Source organism: Pleurodeles waltl, chromosome 1_1 (assembly GCF_031143425.1).
Source record: "Pleurodeles waltl isolate 20211129_DDA chromosome 1_1, aPleWal1.hap1.20221129, whole genome shotgun sequence".
NCBI lineage: Eukaryota > Metazoa > Chordata > Amphibia > Caudata > Salamandridae > Pleurodeles > Pleurodeles waltl.
In genome coordinates, this window is record NC_090436.1 from 893,581,455 (window position 1) to 893,595,137 (window position 13,683).

The window sequence follows — 13,683 nt, forward strand, 5'->3', positions numbered from 1 at the left end:
AAAGGGGCATATTTAAAAGCCCGTAGTGCAACCTTTGCGCTGCCATAGTGTTAAATCTACCATTTACCCCGCGTTGTCTTTATAAAGTTTGGAAAGGCTTGCCACACATTATGGCTGTGCCTGGCAAAATGTATGCAAGAGTGTTACAAATATGCTCCCATTATGATCAACGGGCCTCTAGGTGCTTTGCAGGACTATTGACAAAACTTGTGACGCTAGTCCTTCAAAGTGCCAGACTACTGGCAAACAATTTTGATGCTACTCCCCTAACTACCATACTGGTGCGCAGTCTATAGGATACGGTGCACACATGGTGGTGTTAAGAGTGCGCTAGGGCCCACATTTAAACAGGCGCTGCACTAGGTGCTGCACCACTTTCATATATATGGGCCAAAGTGTAGTGATGCTTGCACAGTTAAACTTTTGAATAAACAGCTAGGAATGACGCCTGCGCCACGAAACAGGCATTAAAGGGTGTGTAAAAATAAAATAGGGAGGGCAAACTCCAAACCTCAGAGTCACAACATATTTTCCAAAAACTCTGAGGTAGATTTATGGAAAGTGGTGCTGCACTTGAGTGTAGCACCACTTTCCCTGTGCCCCTTAGCACCCCCCTACCGCCACCATGTGTGCGCCGTATTTAAAACACGATGCACCATGGTGCAGAATAGGGGCAACAGCATCATTTTTCATGCTGCGCCACTATCCCTACACCCTTTAGCCCCCCTAACACCACCATGTGTGCGTCATATTTAAAACGTGGCGCACCATGGCGCAAGGTAGGGGGCAATAGCGTCATTTTTCATGACACTATTGATGTACTCTGTAGGAGTAGCGCCAAAATATTTGCGCTACTCCTGCAGAGTACACAGGGCCCCATTCTAAAGAATGGAAGGCCCCTTTTAATGCCTGCTCTTAAGCAGGCATTAAAACTGCCATATAAAATGGCATAAGGAAATCTCATAGATTTCCTTACACCATTTTTCCGACTCCCCTAACGGGGGAATGCCCACTTTGCATACACTATGTCTGGCGCAGACATAATGTAGCTCAAACGGTTACATAATGGAGTAATGCAAGCATTGCGCCACTCTGTAAATAAAGCACGGGGATTTCAGCCTCATTGGGCCACATGAACGTCAAAAACAATTATGTTAATGTGGTGCAAGGTGGCGCTAGGGCACTATAAATATGCCCCTCTGTAGTGCTGCTGAGAGAAGGTGTGATATTTGGGCATATACATGTATGAGAAGGGCCCGTATGTACTCAGCAGAAGTTTCCGTGATATGTAGCATCTCCTGCTGAGTGCATCATTGACCTTCACATGAATACATGATGTTGGACCACACCTCCATCATGATGTGACTTATATATGACCAGTCACAGACATGGCTGTGAGGAAGGGGTGCACTAAGGCCCATAAGGACAGTATAGATACAATTTTTGCTGCAATAATGTAGTCCTATAGGCATCTTGATGTCATTATGCAAAGCCATGAAAGGGAGCTTGACCATGCACTGGGTCGAGACTACTTGCAGTTGCATTTGTCCTGTGCATTGTGTATCAGAGTCAGCCTATACGATCTCCATGACCACACACATGTGCTGAGTCTGTTCCACTGGCCTGCTGATCCCCACTCACAATATGGGGCTGCACTGCTTCAGCTCCATCACTGGCATATCACTCACTAACCTGCAACACCAGATGCATCCTCTGACCACTGAGCAAGTGTGTCTGTGTTGAGCCATAATTCTATGTCCTTGTACTTATCCCTCACTGGTTCAACAATGGTATACTATGGCCACACTGACAGGGCACATACCATTGGCAATACATCCATGTTTGAAATCAGTCAATGTGCAGCTAGGTACAACTATCTTCACATGAGTCCACTGCCATTGCACTTTTTATGGTGTGTCTGCCTTGTGATGGCACACACATTTCACTTACTTCACTGAAGGATGCATAATGTCATTCATCAACACCTTGGAATACCCACACAACCCCAGAGTAGCACTTTGTCAGTTAGCTATAATAATAATATAGATGTATACTACGTTGGATGCAGGCTCAAATACTATGGTTGTGATAATGGGCCAGGCACTGCAACAGCCATAGCATGGCCCTCTGGTGGGATATACATGTTCAAGCTGTCTCATATAGTCACGGAGGTGTTGTGCGAACAGACAGTTGCATGACAATGCCATGTATAAATGGTGCAGTGGAATGCACCACAGGAATGTTATGGACAGTGATGGTTTGTAGATATGTAGGTCTACCTCATCAGAGAGTATGTGTGATTGAGTGATCATAGTTGTTTGTCAGTTTCACTGATCTTCCACTAGGATGACTTCCTCACGCAGCCTAACACGTTTGCACTGAATTATGTTGACCATTTGCATGAACTATGCATTTACACTAAGCAATGTTTACCATTCATGTCTTACGGGTGGACAAGCCCCATACACCATTGGAGAGGTGGCGAAATTCGAAGACCTCAATGCATTCAGTAAGTGTCATATTGTGGGTCCTGTTAGCTAATCCAGGGTTTGGTGTGAGTCAGTCGGAAGTGTGGAATGAAATGAGTGATGTTTTTTCCGGACCAATAAACAGAAATCATAGGAGGATGGATGGTGACATCATGGGGCATTTGTAAGAGGCTCAAGCACCACTGGAGCTTCACTTTTTGTGAGGATCCAGAAACGCTATGCCCTGCACTGTATATACAAGGTGAGCTTAAGACACATTTTGTGGCTTTACATTATCTTGTCAATACGGCCCCTTCACACACAGAACTTTGCGTGGAAGGAGCGTGCAATGGGTGTTGCTGTGGCTGTACCACAGCAACACCCATAGAAATTAGAGGCTGTCCCAGATTAACACATTTGCTTACACCAGAGGCTGTGCCAAAATTTGGGGGTGGCCTTTTCAGGGCACAATGAGGTATAACATATGTTGTTGTACCCTCCATTTTTGCTCTTTCGATGAGTGCTACATTTGGAAGCACACAGGGAAAGGACAATGGCCCTTTGAGGATTGTGTTTGTGTAGGAAAGTGTCCATCCATGCACAATAACAATCTCCCTTTAAAAGGCAGCCAGTGTAGGTGACAACACGGTGATGCGCCGTATACTATTCTATACTGCTCATCCCTGTGTTGTGAAAATGGTGGAGAGCTGCGCTGTCAATTATCTGGCATCATGGTGCTCCGTCAAATTCCCTTCATGTATGTTGTGGGGTTGTGCAATGAGATTGACTTGCATGTAGTTCTAGGGCCAAAGTGAGCTGGCATGGAATCGTGTGTAAAAGAAATAGTAATGACTGACCACATATTCATGGATGTCTACCAGTATAGGGCACAGGCCAGCTGTATATGTACATACCATGCCTGTTGAAAACCACCTTGTCACAGCACCATTATCAGCTATGTGTGCCATATATAGTTTACACGTGTTGACAAGATGGCACAGATGTAGGGTTCTAACTGCAGTAGTCTCTAGGGGGATTATGTAGGAGACAGACACACACCACAGGGGCCTCAGTACCCTGCAGAGATAATGAGGCAGTAGTACAGCAAGGAGCCATAATGTGCAGAACTGCAGTCATCAGTGTAGACAGGCCCTGATTTATTCTTTTTGGGGCACAACTGCACTTACGCAGGTTTGCACCAAAAAGTTTAGCACCAGCTTGCACCATTTCTGTGCACCAGCTGGGCACCATATTTATGGAATGGTGCAAGCCGGTGCAAAGGGTAAGCTAGTGTTAAAAAAACGACGTTATTCGGGTGGGGCTGGCGGTATGGAAGAAGGGGGTTTTGCACCAAAAAATGACATTAGGCAGGTTAGAGTAAAGAAAATGACTCTAACCAGCCTAGAGTCATTTTCTGACCCAAAACCATCCATACCATATGACTCCTATCTTTGAAAAGACAGGAGTCATGCCCACCACCCCAGTGGCCAGCACAGGGGACCAGGGTCCCGTGGGCATGGCCATTGCACCCTGTGCTATGTATGGGGGCCCATTTCAGGGCCCCCATGGCACTTTAAAAAAATTAAAATAAAATACTTACCTTTACTTTCCTGTAATGGGGTCACCCATCCTCCGCTGTCCCTCTGGTGTGGGTGGGAGGATTCCTGGGGCCTGGGGAGGGCACCTGTGGGCTTATTCTATGGTGTTCCACCATGGAAATAGGCCCACAGGTCCCGTAACGCCTGCCCTGACCCAGGCGTTAAATAATGGGGCAAAGCACGTTTTGCACCATTTTTTGACCCCTCCTCCCTCCAGTGCCCCATTTTTGCGCAGGAGTATAAAAATGGCATTAAGGCCATAGAGTAATTTTTTGCACGGGTACACCTACCTTGAATCTCATTAAGGCAAGGTAGGTTTCCACGTCCCAAAAATGACTTTAACTCCATAAATTTGGCACTAGACGGGTCTAGCGCCAAAGCATAAATATGGAGTTAGTTTTGCACTGAATTAGAGTTAAAAAAATGACACTAATTCGGTGCAAACAGAGAATAAATATGCCCCTCAATGTATGGACATCTCCACTCCAGGTGTTTCAGGAAAAAAGTGTATTAATCTCCTAACACCAGATGTCTGCAGTTTTCCCAATATGGTGCAGCCACCATGGGAATTGTGACTGATGTAGGTCACATTACAGATCCGTAAGAAGGCAATGCTGTGTGTGCAGCTTGTGCTGTGAGGATGTCTGACATCATCTGCTAATGATGTAAGATGCTTCTGGATACAGTTGCAGCACCCAAAGCTGTGCCGCAATAACTGTGGGCTTAAGGATATCCATGCAGCCACCATGTGTGTGCTATTGAACACACATAGGACTACATAGCACAGGGTTGGGGGCTTCAGTGCTGTTATGTCTTGACAACAGTGATGTGCAGCTCAGGCTTTTCCCAGCCTTTCTCATGGCAAGATAGCATCAGTTGTACATGTGGCTACAGCATGGAAAATGCAGCTGGACCCTTGAAAAGTGGTCTCCGGCCAGGTTTTACATCTGGACACAGGAATATAGATGTAATAAAACATAGAATTCCAGCTTGTTAGTTGGCAGCTTCCCTAACAAATGGGCCACACCTTCACTCCATGATGAGTGCTCAGGCCTTGGTGTATCACCAGGGGTGTTGCGCTCATGAATAGCATGCCAAAACTCCCTTATGCTCAGGGAGACAGGAAATCCAAACTTGTTGAGACACATGATGCTCACAGTGTAGATGAGAGTGATGTTGAGCAAGCCATTATTAGTTCCTATCAGCTGTGGCCACTTCTGATTTACAATGGATTGCCATCAACCCACGGACATGTACAAGATACTGGTGATGTATGGTTGGATATAGATGCAGATGAGGAGCAATTAATTTTTTTGAGGAATGTCTGTAGGACTGTATGTGTAATCAGCTGTAGCAGTGTAAGTTATAAATCTGTACATACTCCACCCAATGCTGATACTGATGGTTGCTTGTCCTCATTTTACAGCTGCCACATGACAATTGATTGGAGGCACCAGTTCACAGAAGTGCATTCAGTGAACTGCTGCATGGCATGCAGCTTCTGAGCAGAAAAAGCTTCAGAAGAATGCCGGGCATTTCCACGCAGGGGGACCCACACAATCACGCAAGACAATGCATGGAGCTAGCTCCTTAAAGATGTTGGGGCTCCCAGCTGCACCCGCCCATCCACATCTACTGCACCAGTCACCACACAGGTACCAGTCTTGCCACCACCAGCCGCTGGGCCATCCCAGTTTGAACTAGATCTGCATCAAGACATACATAAATCAAATCCTCAGTCATTTGGATAAGTTGGAGGAGGAATTGGCAGAAGACCGCAAAATAGTGAAATACATAAAGAAGAAGGTGAAGAAGTCCAAAAATGAACTTGTACAGTTATGAACTACATCCCAGTTCCTTCCCCTCCCTTTTGAAGTTGTAATATATTTTAGTTTGGGTTTGATGTAGTTAGTGTTAGGTTAGTATATTATAGCCATTAGTTAGGATAAGTATAGTTGGGGGTGGGTTAATATTCTTTGTTTTTTATTGGTGGGTGGTTGAGTTGGGGGGTCATGTTGGGGAATATATGTGTTTAAAATATATATATATATATGATACAAAAAATATACATTTGATTGGGCCATAGGATAAGGTAGTACATGTGCAGTTGTAGTAATCATTGTCCTGCTTGTATCTTGTTTCTTAAGGGGAGTGGGGGGCCAATGTTTAGAGTGTGGTGTTTCATGTGGAAGTTAGGTTTAGCATAGGTTAGATAGATGTAGTTGTATAATAAGTATAGTTAGTATAGGTTAGTTAGGATAGGGTAGTTTTAGTTGTTTTTAAGTGGATTTGTTTTAGAATAAATATCTTGTTATAATTGCATACATTTTGTGTAATTAATTTGAGTCTCAGGGTCTTTCCATGAGTGTACTGGGCAAATTGGGGGAATGGCCTAGGGCAGTGGTTCCCAACCTGTGGTCCAGGGACCCCTGGGGGTCCGCGAACCCACCTCAGGGGGTCCGCGACTGCTTAGAAAGTAAAATAATATTAGCAGGTGAGGTCCACAGATTTTAGTAATGACTCAGTGGAGGGGTCCCTGGATTCCAATAATGATTCAGTGGGGGTCCCCGGGTTCCGGTGGTGATAAAGTGGGGGTCCACAGAAGTGAAAAGGTTGGGAACCACTGGCCTAGGGAATCCGCCCTGCCTTCAAAACCCTCATTTACCATGTGCTACCCCTATTGACAACTGAGCTGTCACATTGACTGCAACATCACATCTACTAGTCCATGCATCTGCCATCCAGTGTACCCACCATTCATGATGCATATGTATACTTTGTATTGGACAGGTAAGTCTGGTGCTTCAGCTGTCAGTGTTGGGGTCCTGTAGTTACAAAGTTGGAAAATGTGACACATCTGACAACAGCCATAATTGGAACTCTATCCTGCAACACTGACCGGTGGCCATCACTGATGAGGTTAGCTACTACTGTACCACACCAATGAGTTCTTCTGGTACTCCCAGCTGACTATATTACCCTTGACTTGCTTTTCAGCCATACCTGCCTTATATGACGAGGACACTATATATGTGTCCTTCATTCTTAACAGTGAATTGCTTCTAGGAGATGACACCATCGTACACGTTTGTCATGTTAGGATCCTTGTATGTAGCTTTGTGCCCCCACCATCCTGCACTCATGTACTGATATTCTGTGACCAATGACATGGATTCACACATTTCAGTCATTTAGCTGAGTAGATGGATCAAAGAGGACCTAGACATGCTAAACATGCTAAATGTGTACAAGGTATTTATTTGCAGGTGGAAGTGTGAAAGTGAGATATTTACAATGTCCAGGCCAGAGACCCCAGTTGTGAAATCCAGATATTTGTGACAAAACACAAGTCCAGGTTTGAGGGACATGTCATGAGACATGCTTCAGAATAGTGTCGATAAGTGTGGATGAACAAAAATTGCCAATTTGTAAGTGAGAGACAATGACAGTCAATAGCAGACAAGTCAACAGTGGGTGGGTGAGAGTGTACATATCCTACTGTGACAACACTGGCATGATCTTAAGCCCAGAACTAAGGAGAAAACTGGCCATGTGGCACAGACTGGTGCTACCAGGTACTTTTCCGAGTGAAAGTAATTTGTTCCACATCTTCACCCTCTGATGTGTGTAGTGCCTCCTGTGCCATTGGTGGTGGTGGTGGAGAGGTAGAGGGGGCCACACTCACTTCAAGGGTTAAAGATGTGGAGTCCAACCTCCCAGCAGCTGCCATTTGTGGTAAGACATAAGGCATCACTGCAGCACAGAGGAACTGCTTATTTTTCAATATAGCTGCAACATCGCAGTGGTAGGCAGCCATGTCTTCCCGGAGGGAGGCCACTTCATGCTGAATGGACTCCAGCCTGTTGTCTGTCATGTTGCTGCCAGTTTGGGAGGGCAGTTGTTGTGCCTCTCCCTCATGGCAGAAGCTATCTCCGGCAGAGACTGCTGGGCTCCACGTAGTAGGGAGTGTGTACCTTGGATGGCAGCTGTGTTTTTATTAGCTGTCACAAGGCACGTGCGCACACCCTGTGGGCTGCCTGCAATGGTCTCCATCCCCACCCACACCTGCTTTTCCAGCTCCCGCTGGACTCCTACCACTATCCCCTGGAAGCTTGTCTCTGGATCCTCAGAGTCCTCAGATGTGTTTGAACTGGCAGGTCGTATATTTTGGGTGTTGGTTGGGTCATCTGGGGAGCCCACAATGTTGGGTGTCCTCCTTGCAACTGGAGGTGGTGTCTGGAGGGATCCCAGGACATCCTGGAGAGTCTGTTGGCTGATGGTTGTCAGTTGGTCATCCAGGTCATCAGTGAAATCCAGGACAGTCAGGTTGGCAGAAGAGCCATCATCCTCTGCAACGAGATGGTGTAAAATCAATATTCCTATGTTATGGCAGTTGGCATGGCACATCATTTAATTGGTATTGGAGGCTCAGTGACAACTTACAGCCCAAACGTTGTTCTTGTACATTATGGGTCCTGTATATCAGCCCTTTGCCCCACCTGAGTGTCATGTAAAGGGAAGCTCAGGTGGCGCACTGGGCTGCGTCATATTTACAAGGTGAGATTTATCCACATATAGGGCCTGATTCCAACTTTGGAGGACGGTGTTAAACCGTCCCAAAAGTGACGGATATACCACCTACCGTATTACGAGTTCCATAGGATATAATGGACTCGTAATACGGTAGGTGGTATATCCGCCACTTTTGGGCCGGTTTAACACCGTCCTCCAAAGTTGGAATCAGGCCCATAGTGGCTTGACACCACCTTGTAATTACGGCCCTTTCCAATGCATCAATTTGCATGGGAGGGCCTTGCAATGGCTGTTGCAGTGGTCAAGCCACACCAACACAAATTGCATTTTGCGGCTTTCCCAGATTTATTTGTTTTCATACACCTGGGGCAGCACCAATATCTTACACCATCCCAGGGATAGCATTACCAAGGTGCAATGAAGTTGACTTTGATTGCTCCTCATGTTTGAGCTTGTGTATGTGTACTGCATTCCACAGCACACATGGACCTAGCAGATTGCCATTTCTGTTTCTGGTTCTGCTGGAAGGTGCTCCTTCCTACACAACTATGATCTCCCCCTCAACGCAGCTTTCCTTGCACTATGGTGCAAGGAATGCAACATTGTGGCAGGGCAGCTAATTTACCACTGGCACAGGGGTGGACCAGGGATGGCCAGCCTGGCTGTTCTTTTTGATGTAAACATCATTTTGTACATGACAGTGCCTGAAGCCACTAAATTATGGACATAGCTGGTCAACTTATTTTCACCTTTGATCAGGGCCTCTAGCTAGTTTGATGGAGAGATTGCAGCTAGTTGTGCAAGTGCACACATGGGCCCTCATTACATATCTGGCAGTCCTATGACCACCAGATTACCATTGACAATCTGACCACCGCCAACAGCGCAGGTGAAACCGGCACATTTGGACCATGGAGAAAGCCCCTGGCTGGCACTGCCAGGTTGCCGCTGGCACAGGGTGAGGGCCTGTTTAACACCACCATAGTATCAAACAAATTACAATACAGCATTGCTAAGGGAAGGAGGGGGAAGGGAAGCAGGGGCTTGTAAATATGCCCCTGTGGGGCATATTTACCAGGAACTGGCACATCAGCACCGAGGCACCAATTTCCTTGTGCTGATCTGCATCCACGCCATGGTAGCACTGTATTTACAATACAGCACACCATGGCTCTTGTTAGTACAAAAGTGCCAACATTGTTGGCACAGTTGTGGCACTTTGCTGGACTAACGGCAAAGATTTTGGCTGTAGTCCCGCAAAGTTCAAGGAGGCTGATAGGATGTCGCACTAGCATCAGTTTAATGTCTGCACTGAGCAGGTGTTAAAAAATGATGCTAGAATGGCCCAGTGAAATCTTATAGATTTCACTGCGCCATTTATTTGGGCCTCATTGCAGGGTAACGCCTCCCTTGCATACATTATACTTGGCACAGGTTTAATGTGGCTCAAGGGTTTACAAAGTGTGCAATGGTACCCTTGCGCCATTTTGTAAATACGGAGCAGGGTCAGAGCCTAGTTTAGCACCACTGTACTGTAAAACAATTACGATACGTTGGCGCTAAGGAGCGCAGGGGGCTGCGATGCTCCAGTTGACTTGCATCCCCCAGCTCCACCCTAAAGACACCATGGTAGAACTGTATTTACAATACAGCACACCATGGCACATCTTAGCACAATAACGTCAACATTTTTTATGCAATTGAGGCATTTGCTGGACTAGTGCCAACAATTTTGAAGCTAGTCCAGCAAAGCTTGGGGAGGCCTATAGGAAATAGCCTAGTATCACTTTAACGCCTGCAATAGGCAGGTGTTAAAAAATGAAGTTAGAATGGTGTAGTAAAAATCTTGTGAATTTAACTGCACCATTTTTCTGGGCCTCCCTGTGGGAGAATGCCACCCTTGCATACATTATATCTGGCGCAGGCATAATGTAGTCCAAGGCTTTACAAAGTGGTGCAATGCTAACATTGCACCACTTTGTAAATATGTCGCAAGGTGAGGGCCTGTTGAGCACCACCATAGCATTAAAAAAAATGATGCTATGCCTGCGCTAAGGGTCGCAAGGTGCCTGTAAATATGCCCCTTAATTTCCATGTTAGGCTTGTCGCCAATTTGTAGTATCAGGGAATAAAGAGAGGAAGCGTTCTTGCAGAGTTTGAACTCATTTAATCAAGAAAAAAACTTGTAATGGCCCACGAGGGACAACAAGGATCTGTGCATGGCTGAGCATCGGAGGATGGAGGATCAGCTCGCACATTCCTCAACAGTAGAGCTACGTATAACATTCTTGTTCTACAAAAGAACATAGAACTAAATACATTGCCGGTGCGATGAAAAACTAGATACAACTCACAAACTGGTTATTTGAAGTCCCTGCAGGCCGATGAAGATTGAAGGGCCTATTTAAGGGGAAGTCACGCAGTGCAGTGCAGAAAGTCACCTTGCTGCGCTGCCCTGCGGGACAGGGAAAGGACAGGAATGTGCCACATTTAAGGCAATATGATGCATTCCTGTCCTTTCCCCTGCACTGGTGCTCTTTTGGCTGCCTAGCGCCATTGCAGGCACCCTTGCACCATGGGGAAAGGGTGCTTGCGTTGCATGCAGGATTGTTTTTGTGTAATAAGAGGCACCTTCCTGCACAAAAACAAACCTTGGAGGCATATTCCTCTTTCTATATGCCCTGCAGGTTTTGGCGCGTTCCCAGGTTACCAAGTTCTTGTAATTCTGGAATGTGTCAAAAACCATGGGAGTTGCAAGAAAACACCAACGCAACACCCATGGAATACCTTCCAAGGTCGGAGTAAAGCAGCGATTTGCGCTGCATTGCGTTATTCACGTTTTTGGAGCCACTCAGACCCACGCCAAGGGGCTTTGCGTGGCTTTAAAAATCTGACCTAGAGGTTTGAGTAATCCATGTATCACGTTGTGTGGTGCAAACGTGATTCAAGCCTCCCATAAATATGCCCCTTAGTTAAGGGAATGCTGTTCTTGGCTCCAGCCATTAGTTCTAACAGGAAATGTGTGGGTGGGTTCTGCAGCACTTTAAAGGTCTCCTTTAAGAAGTGCTATGTGCTCGACGTGCTGAACATTGTTTATCTTTAGACCATCTGGCATAACCCGTACTCGGTCTCGGACAGTATACAAATTTTAAAAAATCACCTCAAGACAGTATATTTTCCCCTTTCAGTACATAATTTAAACAGTAAATGTAAGATGAAAACACTTTAAAATGTTTTCGACAGCTGCCCTAATGTTCCCTGACTTATGATAAAGTTAGCAAATCCATATTAAAAATGTCTACAGATGATTTTATGTGAAGTTTTAATTAAGAATCATGTCTGGTCTTTGTGGAATGATAAAACGTGAACAGATGACTGGTATTTTTCCTCTGAGAATGGTGACTACCCTAGATTCTAACCATTCCTCTTTATAGTATCCTCCATTTGCTTAGGTGTGTTGAAAACACTTGGGCCCATATTTATACTTTTTGACGCTAAACTGCGCTAACGCAGTTTAGCGTCAAAAAGTTTTGCGCCGTCTAACGCCATTCTGAAGCGCCAAGCGGGCGCCGTATTTATGGAATGGCGTTAGACGGCGCAATCAGACCGGCGCTGCCTGGTTTGCGTGGGAAAAAACCACGTAGACAAGACAGCGCCGGCGTAGGGGGAAAATGGCGCATGGGCGTCTTAAAATGGGGCAAGTCAGGTTACGTCGAAAAAATCGTCTTAACCCGACTTGCGCCATTTTCTAACGACGCCCATCCCCCATCAACATGACTCCTATCATTGTAAAGATAGGAGTCATGCCCCCTTGCCCAATGGCCATGCCCAGGGGACTTCTGTCCCCTGGGCATGGTCATTGGGCATAGTGGCATGTAGGGGGGCACAAATAAGGCCCCCCTATGCCACCAAAATAAAATATAAAAAATAAAAAATTATACTTACCTGAACTTACCTGAATGTCCCTGGGGTGGGTCCCTCCATCCTTGGGGGTCCTCCTGGGGTGGGCAAGGATGGCAGGGGGGGTCCCTGGGGGCATGGGAGGGCACCTGTGGGCTCATTTTGAGCCCACAGGCCCCTTAACGCCTGCCCTGAGCAGGCGTTAAAAAGTGGCGCAAATGCGCCGTTTTTAGCCACGCCAACTCCCGGGCGTCTCTTTTGCCCGGGAGTATAAATACCACGTAAAGGCCTGGGAGTCATTTTTTAGACGGGAACGCCTCCCTTGCATATCATTAACGCAAGGAAGGGGTTCACGCTAAAAAATGACGCACATTCCGGGAACTTTGGCGCTATTCGCCTCTAACGCCATAGTATAAATATGGCGTTAGTTGGCGTTAGTTTTGCGTCGAAATTGCGTCAAAAAAAACGACGCAATTTTGGCGCAAACGGAGTATAAATATGGCCCTTGGTTTTCACTCCTGGCACCTCCAGCTTCCCTTACCGGCAGCAGACAATAGGCTGGCCCAAAGTTAACTCCAAACTCTCAAGTGTAAATTAGGACTGTGATGCCACAGGCATACAGGTAACAAGCTGCGCTCTTTTGAACTGATCCCTACGGAAGCACGGTTCCCAACATCCATTGCATGTCTTAGTTCAGATGCTGCACACTAACTTCATTTAGATCTAGTTAAAAACTGAGATGTTGTATCTGAAGCATGCACTAAACTTTGAGGCACCCTAGCTAAGACTTGAAAGACTGTCTGGAATGTAAACAGTAACTCGTGAGATGTGCTCCCCTGCAGTGCCTCCAAAGACTTTTCATAAACCATAAGTAGAGGCAAGCAATAGCTCTGCAGGGAATCTTAACAAAGGAAAAGTGACTGTCAATCACCGCTCTGGATCTCTCAGAAACCCTTCTACTAACATGAATCAGAAGCACTGTACACTCACCAGCTCCCATTCCAATTTTTCTAATCAGGATGCCAACATCAAAATAAGGCCAATTGTATTGCAAACTACTGGTGGTGTTTAGTCATCTATAGGCACAGCTTCACTTTGATGGCACGTAGGCACATGCAGCCATTGTTAATGCAGGCATGCCTGTGCTGCTTACTCTGAGATTTCACTGAGATGAGCTGTTCTGT